Below are 26,674 nucleotides of genomic sequence, written 5' to 3'. Positions count from 1 at the left end.
AAAGCATGAGTCAAGACCTGTTGGAGTCATCAGAAATTTTCTGTCTGAATTCCGTGGACTCTGGATCAGGCTGTGAAAGAACATTTTGATTTCACGTCAGTATTCAAACTGTATAGGATGTCAGTTAGGCTATTTACACTGCTCCAAGGCATTCGGATTTGATAGCACTAAGGTTACCACTGTTTTTCATATAACCCAGTCTAATGGAAGACAGCTTCTTTTAGAAGCTATATAATAAACCTTGAGAAATTAATTGAGGGATTAATTTAATACTGGGATGCTAATGTTAAACTCACTGATGTAATCGATTAGCACATCTTTGTTGACTCAGTGTTATTTTCCGAAGTGTTTAAACAGCTGAAGGATATAAACCAATTAAAATGTATGTATATCCCTTTGAAAAGAGAAGGCATTTTCAAAGGTGTCCAATTGGGATATCCTTTTCTCACTAGAAACAAGGGAGAATTGAGTGTCAACTTTCTAAAACTAGTTTTGAAAATCTCACCTTTAATTATTTCTATGGTCCATATTTTTGTATTTTTCTATGCTTTTGTAACAGGTACTTTCACCAAACTCGGTAATACCGCAGTGCTCATGTAACCAAGATAACTCCTTCAGTGATGCAGCATCACACTTCTCAACATGTGAGACAATGTCTATCCAGGGATTGATGGAATTTCCTGGAGTGCTTTAGCTTCTTTCCAGTTTCTCACTCTCCTTTTCCTGGTTGTTTCTTATCCTTTAAAATTGAAATAGTTCGTCATGGGCTGTGAATGCATACGTAGACACAAAGCTGCCTTATTATTCCTAATAGTGACCCATCTCAGCTCATTTTTATTCCATTTTGCTCCTTCATAGGAACTGTAGGCACTCAAAATACCTGATGCACTGCTAATATGGGCATTACCTTTTATGATAACTGTGACCTCTTCCCAGAGACATTTGCATAATTATTTCATGCTAAGTGGAACACATCTTGAGGAAGCTTCTTTGCATCATTTCCAAGAGTGCACATGGGAGCATGAAGTCTCCTTCTAGTGTTCCTTCCAAACTGGGTCTCTCATATCTGAAGTTATTGGACAGGTGTTCATTTCTCCCTTTCTCTTTTCCCAGCACTAGTCCTCAAGTGCAAGTTAGGTATGCTCTGGGAGCACCTGCTTGATGTGGATTACCAGGTATTAGAGGAAAGAGAAACCTAGAGCTTGAGAAACCCACAAGACTTTTGACGTGAGGTAGGTCTCTGAGCAGGCAACAGTTACATGGCTTAAATAGTTTTGCAGGTTAGCACAGCAGAAGGCTTGCCATTGGAGAGCTCTAGGTATCTCCTCAGTTACCAGGCAATTAGGGGTTCTAAGGAGAAAGTCCATGATGTTAAAACACTGAAGTTAGATTATGCTCAGAGATTCTATTTAGGCTGTTGCTGATCCACACCAAGATATCGCCTCTCCTAGCCCAGCCCCAGGCATGACTGTTTGGCTGCCATATCCATAGCACATCTCTAGGGATATACTCCAACCCAGTTAAGGCAAAACAAGCCTGTTTAGCCTTAACATTTTTTACAGGATACTTTTACTACTTTTTGTACTTAGACCGTTTTGGCCAGGTGGGGAGTGACAATGATACTGGCAGATCTGAACTGGAAAGGGAGATGTAGGCAAATTCCTATGAGGAAGATAACTAATGAACAGCTGAGAACACGATGTGATTGGTAATCTCTTAGTCCATATCAGCTGCAGCCAAAAGTGCTGGTTTACATCTGATTACCACTTTTGTCTTCTAAAGAGCTCTAAATCCCTTGGTGGATCTTAGCAGTTTCAAGAAATTATCTGCTATCTGCATATCCTACATTGCTTAAGGTATACAAGTAAAATATTCCTTACTGCTCCTCCCTCAGACACTCTGGAGACATGAGGCAGACGATTCCAGTCTGGATCTATTCCACTCCAATTATCCACTGTTTTTTTGCAACATATTTTTTATTTAAATACATCAAGAGGTTTCATTTAGTACATTGCATTTGTCTTGGCATACACTTCACACATGCAGAAAGTCTATAATAAGGCTTTCATACAGCCGTTAGCAAAAGAATCAGCCAAATGTATCCCTGGTGTAACTCTATTGACTTCAGTGAAGTTTCAGTGGGGCATCCCTCTTCTGCTGATTTGTCCCCTTCGTTCTCATTCCAAAAGACAAAACCCAAGAAATGTATGTTTGTCTGTAGTTAATACAATGTATTCCCTATATGATATACACATAATCCTCTGCACTTCATTGTCTGCTATCTTGCTTTCTGATTTATAGGAATGACTTCCATATTTGTGTATCATTCTGGTTTTACAACAGATGTCATAACAACGTAGATATTGCAAAAACAAGCAGTGGGAAGTCAGGACTTTAAGTCACCATTTGCCCCATGAGCACAAGCTGGCAACCTTGAAACAAGCCTATTGACACCAGTGAACCTGAGAGCAGCTAGACTCACTTATGTGATGAGTTATGAGTGCAAGTCTTCAAGGATCAGCTCATGGCCTTATTTCAATGTAAGGATTAGAGCAGCAGCATCAAAGAAGTGAGAAGAAACAGATCCAATGACATCATGTTGGTCTGGTGTGAGAGATGGGCAGGACTTCATCTGGCTTCCAATGTGATGCATTGCATTGCCCGGACTACCCTGTCATGGTTCCATATGTGCTTCAAGAGTCATACCTGTCCGTGCTGTATAAAAATCTGAGTAAGCAGAGCACTGCCTACTATGACAGTCAGTTCAGAAGAATGAAAGCAGAGTAACATCAGTCAAGGAGATCAGACTTGGTTGAGCTCCCCTGCAACTTAATTTTTTGCTATCAAATACTTCTATGAAAGACATGGATGGAAACATAACTCCATTATGGACTAAGTATACCCTGACAGAAAGAGAAGAGTCAGTGGGAGTGATAAAGACCGCAGATTACCAGTCTGGAGCACTTTCTAAATCAGGCACAAGCAAATTACATACCTGATGGTACAGGTCTATATCTGCCAACAGAGAATTCCTCACACTGAAGGGGTGCACCGGCTACCCCAACAGTCAGAGCCCAGAGATGCAATAGATGACATGGTAAACGGCATCTCAGGGTGATGCATCAGGTGTTGAGTGCTCAGTTATATTAGCAGGGAATACTGTATCTCCTGCAACTCAGTGATCTTCTGTGTATTTGGTAGTGGCATGATCTCTGCATTACACCCAGAAGCAGGTCTGTTTCTGGGTGCTGAAGCACTGATGAGCATTCAGAAAATACCCACTCGGGAATGATGGGCATGGTGTACATGACTAAGGTACAGACATGAAGGTGAGAGTGTGGTTATCATGTCAAGGAAAAGGCAAAAGACTTATTTAATCACCATTAAGACAGGAAGCAGAAACCTGGTAATGTGTGGGATTTTCAGTTTATCAGATATATAACAACATTCTGTGTCTGGAAGTTGAAACCAGTCAAATTCAGAATAAAACTGACATGCAGATTTTTAACATTGAGGATAATGAAACAGTGAAATTATTTCCCAAGGGCTACAGCAGAGTATACATCAGTGGAAAAATTTTCAATCAAAAGAGAATGTGGGTTTGGCTTGTTGTTTTGGGTTTTCTTCCCTCCAAATAGATATGCTTAATTCAAGGAGGAATTAATTTAGGCCAGTACTGCAGTCTGCACAATATAGGAGATCACATTAAATGTAACCCTTAATGGTCTGAACATCTTTTACTGGCATAGAGGCCTAAACCCAGGATTATACATATATAAACATATTATTTATTGCTAACACACACAGCAGTGGGCCAGGACTAACATTATTAGGCTAAGCATTCATATGCTCAATACCCATGGGGCAGTCACCTTGCGAATCTCTGCTGGCCAAGGTGCTGTCAAGCAAGCAGAGATGTGTCAACCTCTGTTTCTCCTTAGAACAAGCTGATCCTCAGTCCTGTTGATGCTCTGCCTTCCTCCTCTCTGTTGCTTCTCATAAGGTTTTACATCTTGACAAGCCAATGATGCTTTTCTGCTTTTTTTTTTTTTTCCCTGCTGAATCTCCAATGATTTTACTTCTCTGTTTCAAACTGTTACTAACTGATACTGACTCAACAAGCTCACCTCTGTGGTCCCTCTTTGTTTCTGCCTTCTTCCCTTGCATGGCTAAATTGCTTATAAAAAAACTCTCACCTCCTGATTAAAGTGGGAGTGACAGCTACAGCTCATCTCCATGAAAACTGAACCTCGAGTCACATAAATGGTTCCAGTGCTACCTTTTGATTTTGCAGTCAACAAAAATGCAAGGACTCTAGCTGCTCCAAGACTTCCCCTCACAGGTTGCATCCTATGTGACCATATATCGTAACAAAAAGCGTACGCTCAGCCTGATTATGCATGAGCATTGCAAGCATACCCAAGAAGATAGAAGGGATGGTTTCTGCCTTACTTACCTCCATGTAATGTGAGCCATGAGTATAGAAAGATGCAAAATCAGTAATTAAAAGCAAATTCTGCTGCTGTACACAAATACTGAGCAGTGTGTATGAGGCATGCGCTTAGGACCTCATAGAGGCAAATGAAACTGTAAGATAAATAGACAGTACTAGGCACTGCTGTGCTCTTATGTTTCACATTTCATATCTTTTTTGATAGCCCTAACTACTCAGAAAACCCAAAGGCACGGCTGTGGTTGGGGATAATGTGTGTGCCAAAGTTCAAATATCTACACCAATTCCCTAAGGTGTTATAATTGCCTAAAAAATATAACAGGAAGAGTGCATTCCCTCCCTCCCCATTCTCTATAACTCAAAACTTTATTACAAACCAAAAATACGGTAACTCACTCTGGGTCCTTCAAGGGATATGTAACATTTCAGGCAAATGTTGACAGAATGATAAACATTCTGCAAATGCCCTGTAGAATAAAAGTATTTTAACTATGGGAGTCTCCGGAATGTAAAGCAAAGGATTTTCTATCTCTGATAACAAGTGGTATCAAAGTCATCGCTTTATATCCTGCTTCATAACCCTATGTAGCATGCCACTGTCCTGCAGGCTACACAGAACCTGTGCATTCATCCCATTCAGCATTCCTATTGCAAGCAGAGGGAAAATAGCTTCCTTAAGCTTTAGTGCAAGCCTTTTTTTTTGTGGATAGGCAAGTAATGTTTGTTCTGGCTGTAGTATCTCTTTTAAATGTTATATATTGCAGTGCCTGGAAACTCCACTAATGGCTGTGCACGAAACTGTGACAGATGGATTACAGAGATAGATAACACTGGACATTTTTATGTACTTGTAACCTAATCAGAAATATTTCATTTTTATGTCCATGGATAACTTCAAAAAGTAAAACAACAGAAAAAAATCCCAAACAAACACCCCAAAACACTAACAGAGATGCAAAAGAATCTGAGAGGACAATGAAATTAATTATACATGCATCTACATCACCTTGAAATAAGATTCAAGTGAAATTTCCAGAAGAATCCTGCTTGGGACTTGAGTGCCAGTCACACTACAATGCACTGTTAGCATGTAGAGCTGAGAAGTAATTTTTCTTTCTTTACATGAAGTTCAAGGGAGATAAGATCAATTAAATTACTCTCTTTTGCATTGCCTTGAGTTTGACTACTGTGGTGGCACCCTGTGAGGCTGTACCTGCCACCCTCTCCACCATAGCATGTTGCTGCTGTCTGCAGAACTGCCCATCCGCTAGCAGAAAACTAAGGTACACCACTAAGAGCTCTCTAAAATCTTTCCACGGGAGCCTTCAGCAGTGGGATGTGACATGCTTGGACTCTGGCTCACAAGGCAGAGCCCACCTGATCAATATGGCTAAAGTTAAATCTCCCTAATCTGAATGCCACTTCATGTCTTTACGCTTATGAGACAAGTACCTCCTCAGCCTGTGGAAAACAAATGCAGCTCATCTCCTCTTCCCTGTTTATTCACACAAAGAACACCAGCACCAGCATGGTTCTCAGACAGCTGTAAATGCTGGAATTTTTTGTTCCTTTTTCAAAAAGCCAGGAAGATGACAGAGTAGCTGTTCTCCAAGCAGTACAGTACTTCTGCTTCTAACAGAAAAAATACAGATTGCGTGAACAGTTTGCTGGTTTTGCTTTAAATTAAAGCACTTCCATTCTCAGAGAAACTTTCAGTCTGGATGTTGAGGCAATGTTTGGTTTGTTTCTTCTTTAAAAGTGCTCATCCATTCCCAGTCATGGCAGAGACTCTGAGCTCAGCATTACTTAGGTGTTCACCTGGGGTGTGTATGTGCCCTAGTTTTGAGCTATTTCAACTTCTGCTTCATATTCTAGTGCTTTCTGGTAAGTAGAGTTTATGTCAGAATAATTGGCCTGAGGATTTTTCTTTCCAGTCCAGTACATTTCTGAGGTACAGCTACATGAGAGATAATGGAAATGCCTCTAGAGTATGTCTGACAAGGGAAATAGCAAGAGTAAGTAGTGAACACAAAATGGGGACCATGTCAAAGAGTGTGCAAGTGAATCAGCCCAATCAGTCACTGTGGGTGACGTATCTGAACAAATTGAAGCTGACACAATGGTCAATTTGACTGGGGTAAGTATAATTTTGGATTAGGGTGAACACCTTTAATCAGTCAATTGTAGCAGTCTTATACCTGTAATTGAAAGAGCACAGCACTGCTTTAATCCAGATGTCAGTCAAACCCATTCACCCTCTTCTCATTACTGATGCATTTGCACTCTTCTGCATTTATTTATTACTCCTATTTATTTCCTCTTTTAGACAAATTTTTTTCTCCACTTTAAGAAAATCTCAGTCTAATACGGACAGCCTTCAGAATAACACTTGGATTCACCTGATTTTCAAGCAGATGGTGTTCAAGGCACAGGAAACAACAAAACAGAGTATCACCATGTGTTTAATTTTAGCTTTCACTCCCTGAATTGCTGTTTCAACCATAAAAATACTATCTTATTTTTAGTCTTCTTGTATGCCTGAAGAGTGTCAGCCTTGCCACTCCAGAATTGCAGTCATGCCTCTGTATTGTAAGTCAGAATGGGGTAATTTCTGTCCTGGGAGCACCATTCCCAGAAGATGGTTGAGTTTCCATCTCAGCTTACTTGTCCATCCTGTCCCAGTCTGCAACAGCTAAGTGAATGTTTTCCATAGGCATCTTACCCACAGACTGGTCTGTAAAATCACAGACCAAGGATACTGGCTCATGAGATGCAAGAATCTTTTAACAGCTTTGGGAGAAGAATTACTTCATCCCTGCCCACTTGCAGGCAGATGGTTCTATGATTTATCAAGAGTCCATATGCTGCTCACAATCTCCTGAGACTTCTACCCCAACATCACCTCTCCCAATGTTTAGATTAAAGCAATGTGGAATGGAAAATAAAATTAGCCTGACCTTGCAATAAACAACAGATAGAATAATGACTTGCTGTGTCAGAGACCCTCCACTTCTATGTAGTATTCACCATGAGAGTTTCCTTATCTTTGTTCGCACTGCAGGTGATCCCTGCCTCGCACTAACATCCTGCTCCGAATACTGAACCTGACCTTCTCCACAGCATTTTCAATTCTAGCCTCTTTAATTTATGGTCATCACAGATACCGTTGTTCTAAATGTTTTCTAACCCTCTTCCTTTGCCGCTGTAGAGGCAAAAGGAGAGAGAGAGAAACCCCTTGTTTTTCTTAGCAGCAATCTTGTCTTTGGGAGGCAGGCCACAGCGAAACACTGAAGAGAGGAGAAGGTCTCTGTACCCTGGTAGGAGAAAATGCAGCAAAGGATTAAAATAAGAAAACTCATTTCTTCAGCATGTAAGGTTGAAATAAACAGTCAAAGAAGCATCCCACCTTCCAGAGCTTCTGAAGAATAAATCATCCAAACTGTTAGTTATCCATCCTTTACTCTATCATTATTCTCTGACTGTCAGATCCTTGTAGGGGGTGTCAGTTCCATCCTTCTTGTGTTATTGCATTTGCCATGCCCTCTTCTCAACAGCTCCTGTAAGTTATAATGGAACATTTGGGCTCACAAAATACTGGGAACTAAAGGGACAACAACAAAATTGTTTAAACTTTCCCCCCAAACCAATAAACAGAATAATAGGAAAACCAAAAATAAAGAGTGAGAGAATTTTACAGTCTGTAGATGATTTCTGCTTCTGGGATTGCATATGTCATTAAGATTTATAGGTCAGTCCAGAGCTTAAATAGCAGATCTTTTCTCATTATTTATCTTCCTAGCTAAGGCACAAGATTACTTTTTAAGGAAATCTGTGTAACACACGCAATGAAAATAGACCAGGTCCTAAGATCAGCCATTCTAACCAGCTTGTAAAGGCTTAGCTGAAACACCCATCAAAGAGAAGTTTCATATGAAAAGAAATGACAGGTTGAAATGTGCTCACTATGGTCTGATCCTGAAAATTTCAAGTAACAGAACTGAGTTATACTGTTATCTGGTTGTCCTCTGACTATAGTTATTAACATTTGAAGCGTTTCTTGTATGAACAGTCAACTGGCTAGCAGGTTTCAGCTTCTGCACCCCATCACAAGACCTGGGGTTTTGAGCTTTAATGGAAAGAATACTTTAACCGAAGTAGTACTCTGAATAACATCACTGCTGTTGCACCCCTTTGTGTGTAAATCAGTGGCCACTTTTTTGCAGTGGCTACTGTTTGCAGTGTTTTTGCAGGCTCTTTTGCAACATGCTGTTTGAAGGCTATTTGCTCGTGCAAACATGTGGTGATGGAAATGCAAACTAAACAAAATATCCCAATTCTGAACTTTGTTCTTGTGTTGTTTACACCAGAAACACCTGCTGATTCAGAACTACAGAATATTCTTTCCATCCTGTAACACATTTCGAAACACATGAATTGTACACATTTATAACCTCCACAACTTTCATATATATTGGTTAGTTTCTCTTGTCAGTGTAATGGGGGTGAACAGGGATCTCACATATTCCTAAGCCATCTGGGTCTGGGTCTGATCTAGGAAGTGTTTCTAACTCTTGGGCTACAGGACGGCTTGTATGTGAAACTCTCCTTTCTGGCTGCTCCCTGAGTGCAGGCCTTGGCAATTCTGCTTCAGGCCTTACAAGCACTGCTGAGACTATTCATGCCCGAACAACCTACTCAAAATTACACACCTTGAGGGTGTTAGATTCATTTTAGAGTCAAAAATAAATAAGAGAAAAAGGAACAGATTTGTACAGCAACCTCACACTCAAACTACACATGCATTACAGCTCAAGTGAAGCACCAAAAGCCTTCATAATCACCTGCACTATGAACAACCTCTTCTTGAAGTCTACTGTATCTCCTTGCCTCTGCAGATATTGAAGCATGCAACAAAAGAAACCTCGACCTTTTTCCTCAAATCTCAGTTTCTTATTCCAGCCATCTTGCTTCTTGGCATGTTCAGGCAACTGAAGACAAAACCCCATTGCAGATGAACTGAAACAACCAGTTCCTTTGTGCCTACCTCCCCTCTGGAGCAAAACTCTTGCTCTGAGAAGTACCACTGCTGACCCAAGGCGGAGAACCTCTAGTTCATAAATAACTATAGACCTGTCAGTCTGACTCAGTGCCAGAGAAGGTCATGGAGCAGATCATCTTGAGTGCCATCATATGGCACATATAGGACAACCAGGTGACCAGAACTAGTCAGCATAGGTTTATGAAATGCAGGCCCTGCTTGACTAACCTGATCTACTTCTCTGACAAGGCTATGTGCTTAGTGGATGAGGGAAAGGCTATGGATGTTGTCTACTGACCTGTTTTCAGCTGGAATAGTTAGTTTTCCTAGAGGCTGGTACAGTGCTGTGTTTTGGTTTTAGTCTAAGAATAATATGGATCTGTTGGAGCAAATCCAGAGGAGGGCCACCAAGATAGATGGAGCACCTCTTCTGTGAAGACAGGATGACAGAGTTGGGTTTGTTCAGCGTGGAGAAGAGAATGTTCTGGGGAGACCTTAGAGCAGATTCCACTACTTAAAAGGGGCCTACAAGAAATCTTGAGAGGGACTTTTTACAAGGGCATGTAATTACAGGACAAGGGGAAATGGCTTTAAACTGAAAGAGGGGAAATTTAGAATAGTGATTAGGAAGAATTCTTTCAGCATTTTAGGATTCCTTCCCTCTTTGGTTTCCCTAAAGAAATGTGCTGTACGAATGTTCAGCTGAGCTCCAGTCCAGTATTTTTCTGTATTAGACAAAAATGTTTTCATTACAAATCTTTAATCCTTTAAAAAATAAATAATAAAAAAATTTATCCCTGCAACTGAAACTGTTTCTCATAAAGTCCACATTGCATAAACAGTTGCCCAAGGTCCTGGGAACAACAGCCAGTCCACACATGGACTACATCACAAAAGCAACAGATCATAGTGGTCAGCCCAGGGCAGAACAAGGATGTGCTCACTTTAAGGGACAGATGGTATCTATTTAGCTAAATATTCTTCCACTAAGGCTGTTTTAACGCCCAGATCATTTTTATCAGCTTCTTATCACATTTGGGAGCCCAGCATGCTTCTGATGGAGGCTGTGTAAGTGCTTCCCAGAGAGTGCTGTAGTTTAAAGGTTCAAGGCAACATATCAGCATGAAGAGGAGGTGTGTGGATATGGAGGGGGGGGGGAATAAAAACAACTCCATGCTATGTTTGCTGATTTTGAAATGTTCTTGGATGAATTTCCAGGTAGAATATAGATACAAGTATGTGGGAGGCCTCCTTCATCCATAGTCAGTTCTGCTGTATGTTCAGGGCCAGACCGTGAGCCTTTAACTCCGTGTCTGTGCACTGTTTTGTGGGTTAACATGAAGGAGGTCTGCCAGTGCTCTGAACAACTCAAGAGATGTCTCACTGGCATCTGTAGCATGGTATTAAGCCCAAGCTATCCTGGCTCACATCTGACTGCAAAATTCAGTGTAGACATGCAACTTAGCCTGGCATTCGCTCCTAGGAACGGTTCCCATCTGAGATACTTCTGTTGTGAGGACAAGGTGTTACTCATCCTCACTATGCATATCACAGGGTGCCTTACTGTTAGACTGTCAGGCAGAGCTGTCATCTGAAACCTCCAGTGCAGTGAGGCGATACAGCCCTGTGTCAGTCCTCTTGAACTGTGAAAGTACCACATGCGATACTAGTATCATGACATCTGCACAGTGTTGCATGCACCAAAGCACCTCGATGTAAAGAACAGAGGGTGTTCAGAGAGAGCAGAGAGGAAAGTGTAGGACACCTATGAAACGCAAAGAAAAGTATTTCTCTCTCTTTTTCTTTCTTCACCAGGGAACTGGCTCACACAGTACTATAATAACAAGCACTGGCAGGCTGCCCAGCATCACTGTACTCTGGTTGTAAGTGAACTATGAGGCTAAAGCAATCTTCTGGGAAAAGTTCACACCAAATGTATTGTATGTTATGTTTTCCCCTCACTGGCTTTTTTTTTTTTCTTCTCCAAACCAATCTATTATACTCCTACCCTGTTACATTACGGATTTCTTTTTAAGATACCCAGGAGTTGCCCTTTTAAAAACAAATATTGAGTAATCAAACAGATCTGGTTTTTAAAGTAACGGAGATAGATAAACTAGTAATTCTCCTCCCAAAATAAAACCAGATCATGGCTCATTAAACAGTGAGTTTTTCTGTTCTTGGAAATCTGTTTGCTTGGGTTTTTTCCTCAGCTAAAATGAGAGAAAGAAATGCATTATTAAAACACTATCATTATCTGTACAATGTACATCTTCCATGGTGGAAGCCAAGCAGAGCAGACTTTACAATAGTAATTCAGTGAAAGGAAAAATGTCCCAAAAAGCATGTTCTGTATTTGACCTGAAACTTTCAAAACAAGTCTGATGTGGTTTTTACATGATAGTCGTGGTCACCTCAAAGTTGCCAACTGTAAATCCCACTGTAAATTTAATAGGTACATAAAGATTTTATTAGAAGTACATGAATCTCCAGCACTTGAAGAGTCACTTGTTCTTTGCTGAAGGCAATAATGAGATGTATTCATTTATTTTTTACCATTTCTCAATGTGGCTTTTACAGAGTCGCAAAAAGACAAATTTTCTAAGTTCATGAAAACGATGAAACTCTGAAGACATTGGACATAATTTATCTGACAAATCAGACCACAGACAGTCAGTTGGAAACAAAAGTAGTCCTGTCTATACATAACCAGCCCAAATATGTATTCCCCATTGCCCTGCAAATACAGACACTCTGAATTTATAATTTACTGTTGTTTTTACTAATGTATGGCATTGTATTAGTCTTTGGAGGCCTTTGCTAAGCTCCATATTGCATTGTGTGAAGGGTTGTACCTATTCTATGCGTAGGAAGTTTCTGCCTCAAAAGGCTTAGGAGGTTAACTTAAGGTTGTTTTGCAAATGTGATGGCACTGTACAGAAAGCAAACTCACAGCAGACATGAAACAGTTAATTCAGTTTTAATTTGCAGGGGTATTGAGTACCTGTAACTCCTGAAGAGTTCAGTAGGAGTTTTGGATGTTCTGCACTTTTGAAAGCCAGACTGAAGTTCCTCGCTATGCTTCTGACAAAAGGTCCTTAAGAAATTAGAGACAGAAAAGAATTATTAGGTTATCAAGCAAAATTTGTCCCAGAAGAAACCCCATTGAAGTCAATGGAATTTCACTGGGGATGGATTTACCATAGAAAGATTGTTCCCTGTAGTATATTTAGAAGTGCTTTTTCCTATACAGTTTAAATTAGTTCTACATTAGTCAAGGTACTGTACCATTCTTTCAGTCAGCTCCCTTTGCAGAGTACTGTCTCTAGCTATCCTTTTCCACATTTCCCCTCCCCCCATCCCTTGTTGCCTTCTTCTCACCCTCTCATTATTTTATGTCTAATTTGGCTAATGAATTTCTCAAGACAGAGCAGCCTTTCATGTTTGAGAAGGACCTACCCTGTACTGCGGTTAAAAGAAAAAACAAAACCCACAAAACAAAACAAGATCAGGAAGAGAGAACAAATTCTTCTACTGAAAAAAGCAAAGTTGTACATGAAGCTTTAAGTTTTTTATCACTACACCAATCCATATATAGCTAGGCCACAGTTTTTCACTACATATTCTGCATTAAAATTGACATGGGTGCTTTGGTATTGACATTCCAGTTTCACCACTGACTTCGATTTTTAAAGCATTGTTAGAGCAAGTGGCTTCACTTTTCAAACATCTGTTTCGCCACTATCACAATAGCCATAGTCACATAGCACATGTAAAGAATTTCTCAAGCTGCTTCACAGAAATCAGGAAAGCATTTTAAGTTCTGCAGTGGAAAAGCACAGTAACATAAGGCAAAGGCAAAGGACCACTGCCATCAGTACTCTGTTTTTATTTTTTTTAATTTTTTTTTTTTTTATTTCTAACACAAACATTCATCTTTTCTGTGATGAAAACCCTAACAAGATTATAGGGAATTTCTAGTCTCTGTATACTTTCAGTCATATAATTACAACTAAAACAACTGTGTTGAGGACAACTAGAGGAACAAAAATTACAGGTTCAGTGCTGCCTTCTGCCAAAGGGAAAAATGTCCACAATTAAGAAGCAAACTCTAAAACCACATTGGACAAGTTACTAAATCCTATCTACGTAAAGATGTGTGTGTTCGTTTCTGAGTCACTGTATCATTTGACCATGCAAGAAGCAAGACAGTTTACTTGAAGAATGTCAGGAAGACTAGAACATAATTAAAAAATAGCAATGTTTTCATTTTTCTTAATACTCATCTAAAACAGGCACACACTCCCCTTAAAATTAACCACAGAGCTTAATTAAGCTTCTGATCATGCCATAAGGGTTCCATGTTGTCTTCTTGTGGTCATTTCATCAGCCAGGGCTTTTCATGTAAGAATGTGCTGCATGCATGTCACAGCATGGGATCTCATCACAGACACCTGCTCTCAGCCTGTGAACACAGATTTTAGAGCCCCCTCCCTGCAAAAACGGTGACAGAAGGGCATATTATTTAATTACTCATCCATGCTATACAAGACAGGGTCCACAGCTCCACTTGTTTCATACGGCTTGTGCTATTTTTGTGGGGTGATCAAATAGTTGTTGAAAAAGGAGAAAGCTTCACCATAGACTTCTCATTGTTATTTCATAAAAGCAATATATGAAAATATTGTGAAGATGAGATCAGTTTGTGCAGGAACTGAAGAAAATCTAGGTATGGTAAATATAGCTATAATATTATTTGTGATTTCTTTAGCTTTCATTGTGAAGATAGGTGAGCTAGTCTGTAATGTGTAACTTCACTCTCCTTGATTACAAGACCATGAATCCAGCAAAAATTAACTGACAGCCACCTCTAATGTACTGAAGAAGGTGAAACGAACTTAAAACCTTCATTTAAGTTAGATCTGAAGTAATGGTTATGTTTTCCTCCAGTGCTAGAAAAGGGGAAAAAACAAGAAGAAGATGAAAGTATAAACTTTCAGCTCTGCTTAAACAATGCATTTATTAAATCACTTCAGTCAAGGTCATTCAGGAGTTCCTACAAAATCCTATTGAGGACCAAAGCAAAGCACAGCTAAATGAAACTTTATATATTGTATCCGGTAAGCAATCACCATACTTGCATTCTCACTGCCCTCAGCAGCACCTGCATTCTTTGATCACAGTCCTTTTATGTGTTACACTGTATACAAAAGACCAAGCCAGCAATTAGCCGTTCTAGCACTGAGTCCTGAAATCTCTGCAAATGCTTCAGCCCCTTAATGAATTCCTAAATAGAAGGAAGTTGCAAACAAAGTTCAGCTTGTGTATTTTATGCCAGGTTCCCACAGCACTGTAGGTTCTTAGAGCTTAATTAATGACACTTGCATCCTGTGTGCCTTCCAGAGTTTTAGTGGAAATTTTACTGGTCACTTCAATCTCTGACATCTTTTGGACCAATTGTCCTCACAGTATTGGGCAACCTCCCTAGTCTTTGGAAGGGAAAGACAGACTTTGCTGCTAATCATGCATCAATGGGGTGGATAAAAACAGGAGGAACAAAACGTGCATCATTTAAAGTAAACTACTCATCAGAAATCCTATGCATTGTATAGAAACCAAAATGGGTGATGAAAATGAAAACCACAGCCTAATATACCAGCATTTGGGAACTCTGCCAATGCCCCTAATTAAAATTTTGTACTAATCTCTTCAGGGAATCCAAGAAATTCTTTCAGAAAATGGAACATTCTTCTGTGCACATCCAACTACTTATCCTGTAAGAGGGAATATAAAGGAGATTGTATGCGATCAGACAGAGGTCATTGGAGTGGAAAGGACAGTGTGAAAGCTACAGGAAATGAGCCATCTATGAATGAAAATACTGGAATTCCTTCTTGAACCCTGACTCACACAATGTATGATTTTTCTGATCCTGGTCTAAGGATCATTACATCAGTGGAAAGGCTTCATTAATTTTAGTAGGGTTTTAATCAGTTCCGAAACAGGAGAATAAAAAATAGGTATTTAAAATTACAAGGTATGCCAACATGTCCTTTCCCTTCTTTTCTTTTTGTCCTACCACCATTAGAAAGCTTGGTGAGAGTGGTTTGAGATGAATGAGAAGGGTAGGGGCTGGACTAGAGAGGGTCTAAGACAGCACCTCTGACACCACCTTATAGGTAATAAACAACGCATTCAGTGCTGTTAGAGATGCAATTAGAGATGAAAGGAAGGAAAGAGTTGGTAATTGGCTGGTAACTGGAGAGGGAAGGGATGCTGATAGAGAAGTATTTCTAAGAAGGGAAAGACCAAAACTGCTTTATTGTTAAAAAAGAGCCACAGCAAAATTTTAAGAAGAAAAATAGGGTCATACACAGGGGTAAAGGAGAGGGGAATAATATAGCTAGAGCAAGTGTACAAGGCTAGGTTAGAATCTCAGTCATCTGGACAAAAAAAGAGACAAGGTAGGTAGGAGGCATAAGGAAAGCCATAGACAGCAGGGAAACTGCATCATACTTTATCAGTTTTCTCTTTGAAGAAAACAGCAGGGTCCTATAAAGAAAAATACAGGAAGGCAGTAGGAGAGAACTACCAAAGATGAATCTAGGCGGGCTCTGCAAGGAGTAAATCTTCCGCATAGATATGCATCTGAGGCTCATAAGTCAAGCAATCATATCCTGAGCTTGAGTTATTCAAATCTAAGGCTTTTGTTGCCAATGTGGACCAATGGGGTTTAATCATTGATTGCCTTCCGCTTTCCATAGACCGTGGTGCTCATGCAGACTGGCTGAACCTACCAAAAAGGAAACAGAGGCACAAGAATATATGGCATCCACCTTTTGCATGTCTATATCTTACTACATGCAAATCAACACAGTGGGGACTCAGTTCCCCCAGCTAATTCTTCCTAGTGAGTGAGATCTGGAGTGAACCCAAACAGGACTTCAGCTTGATCCACTTATTTGTAGAGTTTCCTTTCTTCTTCTGGACTTAAAAGCAAACAAGACTTCCTCTCTGATACCTTTTTCTAAAAGATCTTTCTACAACTAAGGCAATTATGTGTTAAGATTACATGTGATTCTCTGATGTCAGATAAGATAACAGATAATCCTCATTAAAGATTTATGACATTGTACATTACAGGTTCCATTTGTATGTTGTATGCATTGCCTTCAAGAGGCCTTGAGAGATGCTGTAAGATCTCCCTATTCAGATTATGAGATATTTGCATTCAGCACTTCCTTATTATAGGTTTAGAAGTACCAACAACCCAACTAGGTGATCTGCTGTTCAGATCCTGCTGTTCTCTGAATCCACACAAAGGTGAAATGCTATTGTCGGTCAGTGGGATCCTTAGGACGTAACAAGGTTTAAACCATTTTCCTCTTATTTCTTCATGTGTCATTTCACTATAAAGAGATCACTTAGCAGACAGAAAAATGTATACTAGGAAGAAGTCATCTTTGTTTCAACCACAGTTTGTCCATGCCAGAAAGGTAGTTGCTTATTGTGCCTTTTTTTCTTTTTTGATAGCTGAACTTCTGGTTTGACACATCCATCTTAACATTGTGTTTTACTTGTTGCTCAGGGACCTACCTAGATCTTACATACTTTTGTGGATCTGCCTGAAGGTGCCCCTCACTGGGCATCTCTCAGGAAAAAGCTGACTATTTACAGCTGAACTGCTGTTCTAGAACTCAGTTTCTCCATGCAAGTGAATATGCTGTTAATACTTCCAGGAGGTGATAATCACTAGGAAGATATTTAGTTGTGTTTCCTGCTGTGCAACGCACATTCTTCTGAGGGAACTGAATAATTTTGGGAAACATAGAGGAGCTATGCTCAGCAACTTCACACTGTGACTGCTCTGATACAAGGACATCTCTGCTCCAAAGCCTAAAAAACAATATAGCCGATCTCTGTGATATCGGGTGGTGTGAAACGCTGTTCGCACAATAGTATATCCTGCTTAGCATATGTGGGATATTCCTAGAAGGAACATGGCTGATAATCAATTCGGGTACCATTAACACAGATTTAATGTACAATGCTCTTTTGCCTAAATATTAGCGCATGTTTCTTGAATCTTGCAGTGATAATTTTTTAATTTCCTTTCTGGTGAGAGCACATAACACTAGAGTGTGGGAATTTACATTTTCTCTCAAGTGGTACGTCAACCTCGATAGCAATAAACTGCGCTTTGAGCTTCACCCACACTGGCATTTTGCCTGCTGCAGTTTTGCTCCTGAATGGATCAGCAATGTTCAACCAACAACAGGCATTTCCAGTGTGGAACAATGAAGTCTAGGCACCTAGTGATTTTAACTACTTGGAAAGAAGGGCAGAGTATGTAGCACAATTCTGCTACATACAAGCATGCAACCATCTATAATGGAAATATACCTTCATGAAGCTTGTGTCTGTGTGATTTAGGATGTCACAGATCTCAGCTGTTTGTTGTCTTTCTGACGCCCCTGGCTGTGTTGAAATCACCACTGTGACAGCCAAGATGAAGTAGCTGACTGTGTGAGCACTCCTCGTCCTTTCCAGCATACAGCAGAACTACTTAGCTTAAATCACCACTGACGGGAACTAACTTCTTAAACAGGTTTGAACTTGATCTTTGTTGAGCACATCTGACTGTGGCCCAGATTGCCTAGTTCAGCTCAAAGCCAGCACATGTACCCTATTATCAGCAGCAGCAGCTCTACATCAGTCAGCAGCTGGCAGACAGACCCTTGGGGACTTTTCTAGCTAAGGCTAATGCAGCCCTATGGCTGCTTCAATATATTCTTTGTGCACAAAACAGGACATATCTCTTTGCAAATGTTGTTATTGCACAATGGGTGTCATTGATAGCAGGAAAGAGACAATGCTTGGGAGCTGGACATGTTGTTCAAACATTATTCCAGTCTTTTTATATACTCTGATTAAGGCCTTTACCTAGAAATGCCATCATGCCGTTGCTGGCTACTTTGCACAGAGAGTATCTGAAATCCCTTTTTACCTTTCTTTAAAGGGTGAATCAAACTGCATTGCAGTGCCTGAATTTCTAGAGTTTGTGACATTCTTTTAATGTAGATTCTGGTTTATCTACATCCAAATACGTACAGATCTTCTTACACAAACAGGTACATCCATAGTACTCATCTTTTCAAGCACTACATACATTTTCACTATTAGCCCATTCAGTTTCTCCACTACATTTCCAGGTCATAACCCCAGTGTTGTCAGCAATACTTAGCCCTTGACTTCCTAGTAGTTTTTCTTCGGCAGTGGCAGACAGGGCTGTTAGGCAACCAGGAAATCTAAAACAAAGGAAAAGTCTTACAAAGAGAATATGGGACAGGCAGAGGAGTGAGTGGTACTAACAGATGAACAGCCCAAGGGAAACAAATAAAGCGAGGTGGGGAATAAGGAAAGCAACATTTGGGAAGATTTGCTCCTAGTGCAGGCAGCAGCTGCCAATACTGCTACAGACAGCGTCAGATCAAGCAGGAGTTCACCTGTTGTGACAGTACAGGACCAGCACGGGGCTAAAGCTCTTAGAATCCCATGTTCAAAACAATACACAACTAAGCACAAAGAGAGCATATGAATGGAGGGATTAATTTCCTAAACCTGGATGTCTCTTTTAGATGCCCAAGTTCTCTCCCACAAGACCTGTGATGCACCTACCAGCCCTGTGCCAACATCTCAGATACCTCAGATCTCTATGTTTAGGGACTTGAATACTAAACACTTTGTTTTGTTTTAGGCTTTGACCCCCTGCTCCTCATACTCAAAGCAGGACAATGATTGGGGACTAACTCAAATAACCTTGAGGTAGAACACCTCTGTGATGATCCAGGTTGTATCTGCAGCTCACTGGTGGATCTAACCCAGGGTCATGGGCAGCTCAGCTCTCTGCGAGGCAAAATGATGTGGCCACCTCTAACAGCTTACAAACACCCTTCTTGCTGTCATGTGTGTTGAATGCAAACAGCTGAGCACTGTCATTACCCACAATCACAGCTGTAGAACTCATAAGAAACAGCATAATCAGGAACCAGGCATTCCCCATTACTGTAACTGTGTGATCGAAGCCTTGCCACAACACAGCCTTTTTTCCCTTACCCATCCCAGCTGCTTTCAGCCAGTCTCTTTCAGTCACTGACGTTCCTCACGCCCTCTGACAGAAGTGGCCATGACAAGAATGTCTGAGAAGATGAGACAGAAGCACCTACAGCAAATAAATAAGCCAATAAAGCAATAAAAAGACAATGTGAGAGAACAAGGAGGACATGAGCTGTTCGGACGCTTGAAGGCCAGCCCATAGAGTCACTCAGTCTAGACTCCAGATGTGAACGCAGAGCCTCAGTGAGTGCAATACAGGACTGTGTAAATATCTCAGCCAGATGTCTCAGGGCCCAAGCTACAAATCCTCACAAATGGTGACAGAGTTGGCTGTTGCTGCTCGCACAGCTCTGCTTCCAAGAGAATCAATGGTCATTCAGTCAGCAGCAGCTAATTTTTGCTGCCAGATGGGAGGGAAAACCAGGCTCAGAGTTGCAGTTAGTCTCATAGCAAACTCAGCAGTCAGAGGATGGGTCATGGAGCCCCCTGTGGGTACTGAGGCTAGCTCAAAATAGCAATCTGGGGAAAGAGCTGAAAAGATTATAGTAAACATAAAAGCACGTGATCCTAAACTCTTAAGTAAACAAAGTAACAGGCTATCATGTTAGGCACCTGTATTCAAGTTTAGATCTTCAAGATCCCTTCCATTTGGTCAACTAATTTTACAGATGTTTAATGTTACACAACAGAATTACCTTAAATTTCAATTGCTGGAGACACATGTTGCACTGCCTGTAAGGAGTCTGATGCTTGTATCTATCTGCACTTCTACAGACTAAGCATTCCTCTGCCTAACTTTCATGCTCCCCAAACTTGTCTCCTAGGTAGGTGCCTCATAGAAAGCACCTAGAGGTAATATGACTACCTTCCCATCTATTTGCAGCTGAATCTGTCCTTTGGGTGGCTGCAGATGAGATTTCAGCTCCTTCTTCTGCCTGAGTTAGACCAGAGAACTGGGCCTGTCTCTCCAAGGAAATGTCTCTAACCACTAGGCTATAGTGTATTTTAAGCCAAAGCTTTTCCAGTCTCTTGGATTTATCCCATATTCCATAAAAAATCACATATTTATTGCAGCGGGGGATAGGACCTAGGGCTCTGCAGTGAAAGTCCTTATATACTCCACCCTGTCACTGGCCTAATTTAGGATATATCAATTTATGACCCAGATTCTCTTCAGCAAGTCACCCAAAATTGGAATTGGCTGAATAATTTAAGAGATGATTTGTAAGCAAAAGCCCTGATTTGGATTACTCTGATTCACAGGGATAATGTTATTTATGATTTCTTGTTCAGACATAAGGCGTGAGCATGTTTTAGGATGGCCAATAATTGCCCCAAAATTTGCAGGATTTTTTCATTCTCCTGTTTTTGAGTGCCAAAAGCAAAATGACTCATGCAGTATAAAAGACAAGATTTTGAACCAAACAGCCCAGAAAAATTTGATAAGGAGACATATGCTACTGTATCAATCTCTTACTCCTGTAGGTGCAGTTACAGGTTGAGCTTGGGCCCACTGGAGAAGTAGCTATAAAGGCCATCGTTCCTCTCTCCTCTTCAGACCTAGGCTCACAAAGATAACTCAGAGTCAAAAAAGATTAGGATAAATTGCATTACTTCATACTTGCCACAGGCTAAGATCTCACACATGAGCAGTAGCTGATGCAGGGTGACTAGTTAAGCTGCCATGGCAAACTGCTTGGGACTGTGAGCCCCAGCTCACAGCCACTTTTCTCTCATTCCCAAGGTCCCAAGGGAAGACAGATGCATCACTGGGCTCCCACAGTGGTACATTTCCCATAAAGATTACAGGGGCTTACTGTGATTTACACCTGTACCACATCTGACCTGCAGACCACTGCTGGGACACACTTAGTTGTAAACAAGATGCTTCCTGAGCTGCCACATTCAACTCTGGGTCTAAATCAGATTTATCTAAACTGACAGGTGTATGATTTTAAGGTTTAAGTCATTTCTCTCCCTATCCTGAACAACATGACCCTCAAAAACAGGTCAGAGAGACCTGTGTTGGACATGTGCAACCCTTTTCCTTATTATTCTGTACTTCCAAGTGAAAGGACTTTGAGTATAATAGTCTAAATAAGAGTTAACTCCAAGATCTAAACAAGTATATCGAATGTTTTATTCGAGCACATCATGTTGTTCTTCCACCTCTCTGTTAATGAATGCACAGCATCACTGTGGCTGAAAGTTAAAGGGGATATTTCTTCTGGCAGTGCCCTCCAGGTCCCTCAGGCTGGCTTATCCAGCAATTGTGTTGGCATTTTGGAGTTTTTCCCAGGATATTCTATGGCCAGGGATGCTACAGGCCATTTTGCTAAATGTCAATGCCCATTGCTGATTAATTTAATTAAAAAAAAAAAAAATCAACCTTAGAATATTTTTTTCCTTCTGCTCTACATCAAAAGCACATATATTTAAAGGTCTTTTCGGAGTGGGTCCTGTGTTTTAGAATGAAATAGCATGAAGGAGTTGTACTTGTAACCCAGCTGTGTACCCCTGACTTTCACATACCAGAAGATGGCAAATTTTCCTTGTCTTGCCCTCAAATCCGCAGCAGTGTTGCAATCCCTCTTCAAGTGTGGGCTTAGAACTCAGCTCTGAGTCATAAACGCCAGCTGCAGTAGGCAAACAGTTAATCAGATAGTAGACAGAAACATAAGTGAAACTTTTCCTCTTGTTCTACAGATCTGAGAGGTGGAACTCATCTGGATCAGTACAAAAGCAGCTGTTAAGGTACAGTGTTGGAGAAGGTTGCAGAAATTCCAGAATCCTTATCTCCATCCTTGAAAAAATCAGACTCCTTCCAACCACAGCATGTTGCTCTCTTTGGAAGGTCAGATGTATTTTGCCATGCACGCAAATACAGCAGCCATCTGACAGACTCAAAGCTGCATTCCGTGATGCCTATGGCCATATCAAATTTTTGGGAAGACATGAGGAACCATTTTCAGGAAAATGGTGCTTCATTTACTCTTTGACTCTCAAAGAATGTTTTGTCTTCCTCTCTGTTTTGTGAAGTGCTGTCAACACTTACAGTGAAGTTTATTGTAAATACACAATAATAACAACTGCGCACATTCATCTCTGATTCAATTCCTATGTAAATTTATGTTAATACGTATGCAGATTAAGTCTGCCCCCCTTGGTCCTGGAAAGTTGTCAGAATGACACATGGGTTCTGAAAAGGTTGTGTACTGCTTTACTGATCTGCAGCTTTTGTATAGCGTTCAATAACCAGCAACCCAACGACAAGAGACTGTGGATAATTTCTCTTCACTTTTCCTAGATAAATCAGTGGAGTCTTCTTGACAGTTAAAAGAAATATTCTCTAAACTCAGTCTCTAAGACCATGACCTGCTCATTTTTATTTCTGTTTCACGGCAGAACAATTATTCACAGGTGGGATCATTTGAGGAAGGTGGTGGTACAAGAGAGTCTTGCTGGTAAGCCTTGAAGAACTGACATGCCATTTCTAGACAGAAAAGCAATTTTTATCCCTGATATTTAGTAACCACTAAACCAGTGCCTAGAGCTTATGCCTAGTCCTCCTCCTTTTTGATGTTAAAGTTAGTGCAGTTTCTAAGAGAGCTCAAAAAGGTCACTTAGCTTATTCACTCCTTCTTAGCCTTTTCGCTGTTTTAACAAGGAAACACACTGATCTTCTACCTGTGTGTGCTGCCAGAACCCTTCTGAGCACTCAAGTCACACCAGTGGCGAGGCAGCTGGAGTGCTACAGTTAGCTGTCCTCTGCTTTCCTGCCAGGGATGTTTGGCTATGAGTACTTTCTGGTACTTTGCAGTAAATAGAAACTAATCTTTAGTTCATCCCAGGGCTGAGTCCCTACAAGGCTCCCAGGCACTTCTTAAATAATCACAACGGGGCATAAATTGGGACTTCAAGAGATACATGTGTTCTTTGCACAGAGATGAATTTCCAGTAATCCAAAAGGGGATGGGGAAACTGCTAGGAGACACAGCAGGCATCACAATTGTTGGCTAGGAAGATACGCCAGACAACAAAAGTCTAATTGCCAGAAACCGTTTATACTCCAGCAGTTCACAGCTGAGGACTTGATCCTGACCTTTGATACACAAAACAGATTTGCTTTGCAGCTGGAAACTCAGTTGCAGCATTTGAGCTTGGAGGGCAGGACAGTGCCCAGAGCCGACAAAGGTGGGAGCTGAGTTGTCATATCTGAAGTAAGGCAGCAATCTCCTGACCAAAATCACTTCCACATTAATAATGCTTAATGGAATTAGAAGGCCAGTAATTTGGGAAAAAAAAAAAAAAAAACACAACAAAACAAAACAAAAAACCCCAACAAATTAACAACCAACCAACAAAAAAAAAAAACAAAAAACCCCAAAAAGAACCCAAACCCCAAACCCCCAAACCAAAACAAGAACATACTTCTCCAAGCTCTTCCTGCTTGACTCTGGTTTAGGGTGTTATTTCACTCTACTTTTTAATCTCATTTTATTGAAGGCAATCTTAGCCCCAAGAGCAAAACAAGTAAAATAAAAGCAATAAAAGCCTGGAAGGAATCTGTATTTTTTCTTTGAAATAGAGCCCCATGTCAGACGGCTTTCCACATACCTTGTTTAGTGTAGGTTAGATTATGGCATCCCATCAGGCCTATTCAAACCAGGTTGCAGAAGTATTGTGGCTGGGATCCAACGCTGCCTTCCTGCCTGCAGTATCTGTTGGTGGTGATTTTATCTCATTTTCTCTCTTTCCACCTCTCATGCAGCTGCCTGCCTGTCTTGATAGGACCAAAGTGTAGCTCATGGAATCTATATGATAATCACAAAAATAGTTATTTCTGCTGAAAAATGGATTTAATTCTCCCTCTAAACCTTTGTGGATTGCCAACTGGGGGTGTGAAACCAGCTGGCAAAAGATGCATTCATTTCAATTTCATGACTTTCATATACTGCAGCTTCCTGACTTTAAATGGTTCCTCCCCTCTCTAATGAGAGCACCAAGGCCTTGATTAACAGCCCTCACTTTAAACAAAGTTTTGAAGAAGCTTCTTTTCATCGTAACTTCTCTGGGCATGTCTGACAGCCTGCTTAATCCAGGGCAGCCGAATGCCTCTTCTTTCACAGCATGAACATTTGTCAGAGATACTAGGAGTCAGGCTTGGTAAAGATTTGTATCTCTGTGTACTCTGCAAGTAACTTGCACAACAGCGTGGGAAGGAAGCTTGAAAGTAGTGCTGGTAAAACAGTGAAAAAGTATTTCATCAATATTTTCAAAATGTAAAGGTCTGGAATGGACTCTGGTTTACTTTTTTAACTCTTTCAGCCTTTTTCTGATAAAATACATTTTTATTTTACCAGAAATCTTGTCTTTAGTACATTGTTTTCTAACTTTTAGTCTAAATAGTATTTTAGAGAGATGACTAGGTATCTAGATGGAAAGCCTGATATATTTTTTGACAGTTAATCACAGAGAAGGGAAAGGCTATCTCTTGAGAAGAGTCCTCCAAGCCCATCTGGGTCAGAGCCTGCAAATGATCGAATAGTGAATTAGGATGTAAATACTCAAATCAAAGGTATCATCCATGGAAAAGTACTATTTACTTTCAGATTCTGGCTTTTCAGATTCTTCCAGGTGCCCACTTAGTAAGTGGATGTCTAATAGACATTAGATGAGGGCCTCAATCGTAACCAAGTCTTTGAATCTGGACTTACAGAGGGTTTAAACAGGTTTTACGAGGAAGCTTTCTTGTAAAGGACTGAAGTATACATCCTCCCTGGTCATAAGGCAAGATGTTCCCCCTCTGTGACCTTGCCTCCTTTTCACTGATCTCCCCTGGGAGATGGGAGAGCAGCAAGACCCTTTCAGTTCAAGCCTGCTGACAGTATTTGAAGTTATGTCTAAAGTGCAGTCATATGGTGGCTGCTGTTTCATACCCAAACTAGACTTAAAAGCTATCTGTGAATCAACAGTAGTCATGTCAACAAAGAGCTCAGCAGAACTACACAAAAAGGTATGGCTAACTGACATGTGCTGAGTACAGCGTTGCCATAACTTGACTGCTACCAGCATTTCAATTAATTCAAACCTTCCTGGATGTTTGTGTACCACAGTGCTGCCACTGTGGTTGCCACATGAAGGAAAACTAGCACACTGCTACTAACTGGACAACCCCAGAGGGAATGACTGAGCATAACTCTGGGTTAGACCAGAGGTTTTGTTTAACATTTAAATGAAGTTTTGCTTTGGCTATGCTTATGTATAGGTTTGCTCTTGGCAATCAGAAAATTTGATTTACATTCAGCCAAAGCATGGATGGGGCTTGGAGTGGGGGGTGGAGTGAAAATGGAGAGCAGGGGAGAAAAAGCAGCCCTAAACAAAAGTTCTTCTGAAGTCAATAGCATCACCAGACTAGCAAACACACAAAAAACAGTTAAAAATTTCAGGCACAGAAATCAGAAGATGCAGTTTCTTCCAGGGAAGGAATATGCTGCATCTCATTTCTGCTGCGCCTGCTGATACCATCTACAGAAAATCCATCACCAGTTGAAAGAAAGATGCATTCATTGTCAATGCATTCCACCACTTTGGTGTCCCAGCTTTCATGAGTTTATTAGATGCACAGTCATGGACTTTTCTATGAAACAGAAAGACAATACATGTTTCTTTATTATTACCTTACAGAACAGCTAGAAATTCTGTTCCTTTATATAATAATTTCCCTATTTTTAGTGCCTCATCTATCAACAACTACTATAAATTTACCTTAAAGCAAACTGTAGCATATATCTCTCTTTTCCCCCATATGTATATAGATACACACACAATACGTACATATATACATCTATATACATCTATATACATATAAACACAAAAAGCCCAGCAGTGAATAGGTGAATTTACTGAAATAAGAGAAAATAGCATATTCAGAATCAGAAGAAAATAATACTTGATTATGAAGTATTGCTGCTTATATACCAGACATCTTTCACATTTTCTTCTTCTGTCATAGCTCTGTTTCTATGATTATGATGTTTTCTTCTTGCATACCTATCCTTCAGGAA

The 26,674-nt window shown here is 40.5% G+C and overlaps 1 long non-coding RNA gene across 1 annotated transcript; it reads left to right on the top strand.

Annotated features, from left to right (window-relative positions):
- The first annotated feature begins 10,402 nt into the window (after positions 1 to 10,402).
- LOC133208501 (uncharacterized) lies at positions 10,403 to 15,319 on the top strand. Its single transcript, XR_009724393.1, has 3 exons — positions 10,403 to 10,559; positions 11,307 to 11,374; positions 15,205 to 15,319. It is a non-coding gene; the product is annotated as an uncharacterized LOC133208501 (long non-coding RNA).
- The last annotated feature ends 11,355 nt before the right edge of the window (positions 15,320 to 26,674 follow it).

The sequence above is a fragment of the Neopsephotus bourkii genome, unplaced genomic scaffold (assembly GCF_033783945.1).
Source record: "Neopsephotus bourkii isolate Nb327-2 ecotype Australia unplaced genomic scaffold, CSIRO-AGI_Nbou_v1 NB_272, whole genome shotgun sequence".
Taxonomy (NCBI): domain Eukaryota; kingdom Metazoa; phylum Chordata; class Aves; order Psittaciformes; family Psittacidae; genus Neopsephotus; species Neopsephotus bourkii.
The sequence above is the reverse complement of the archived record's forward strand: the minus strand, read 5'-3'. Positions and strand labels throughout refer to the sequence as shown.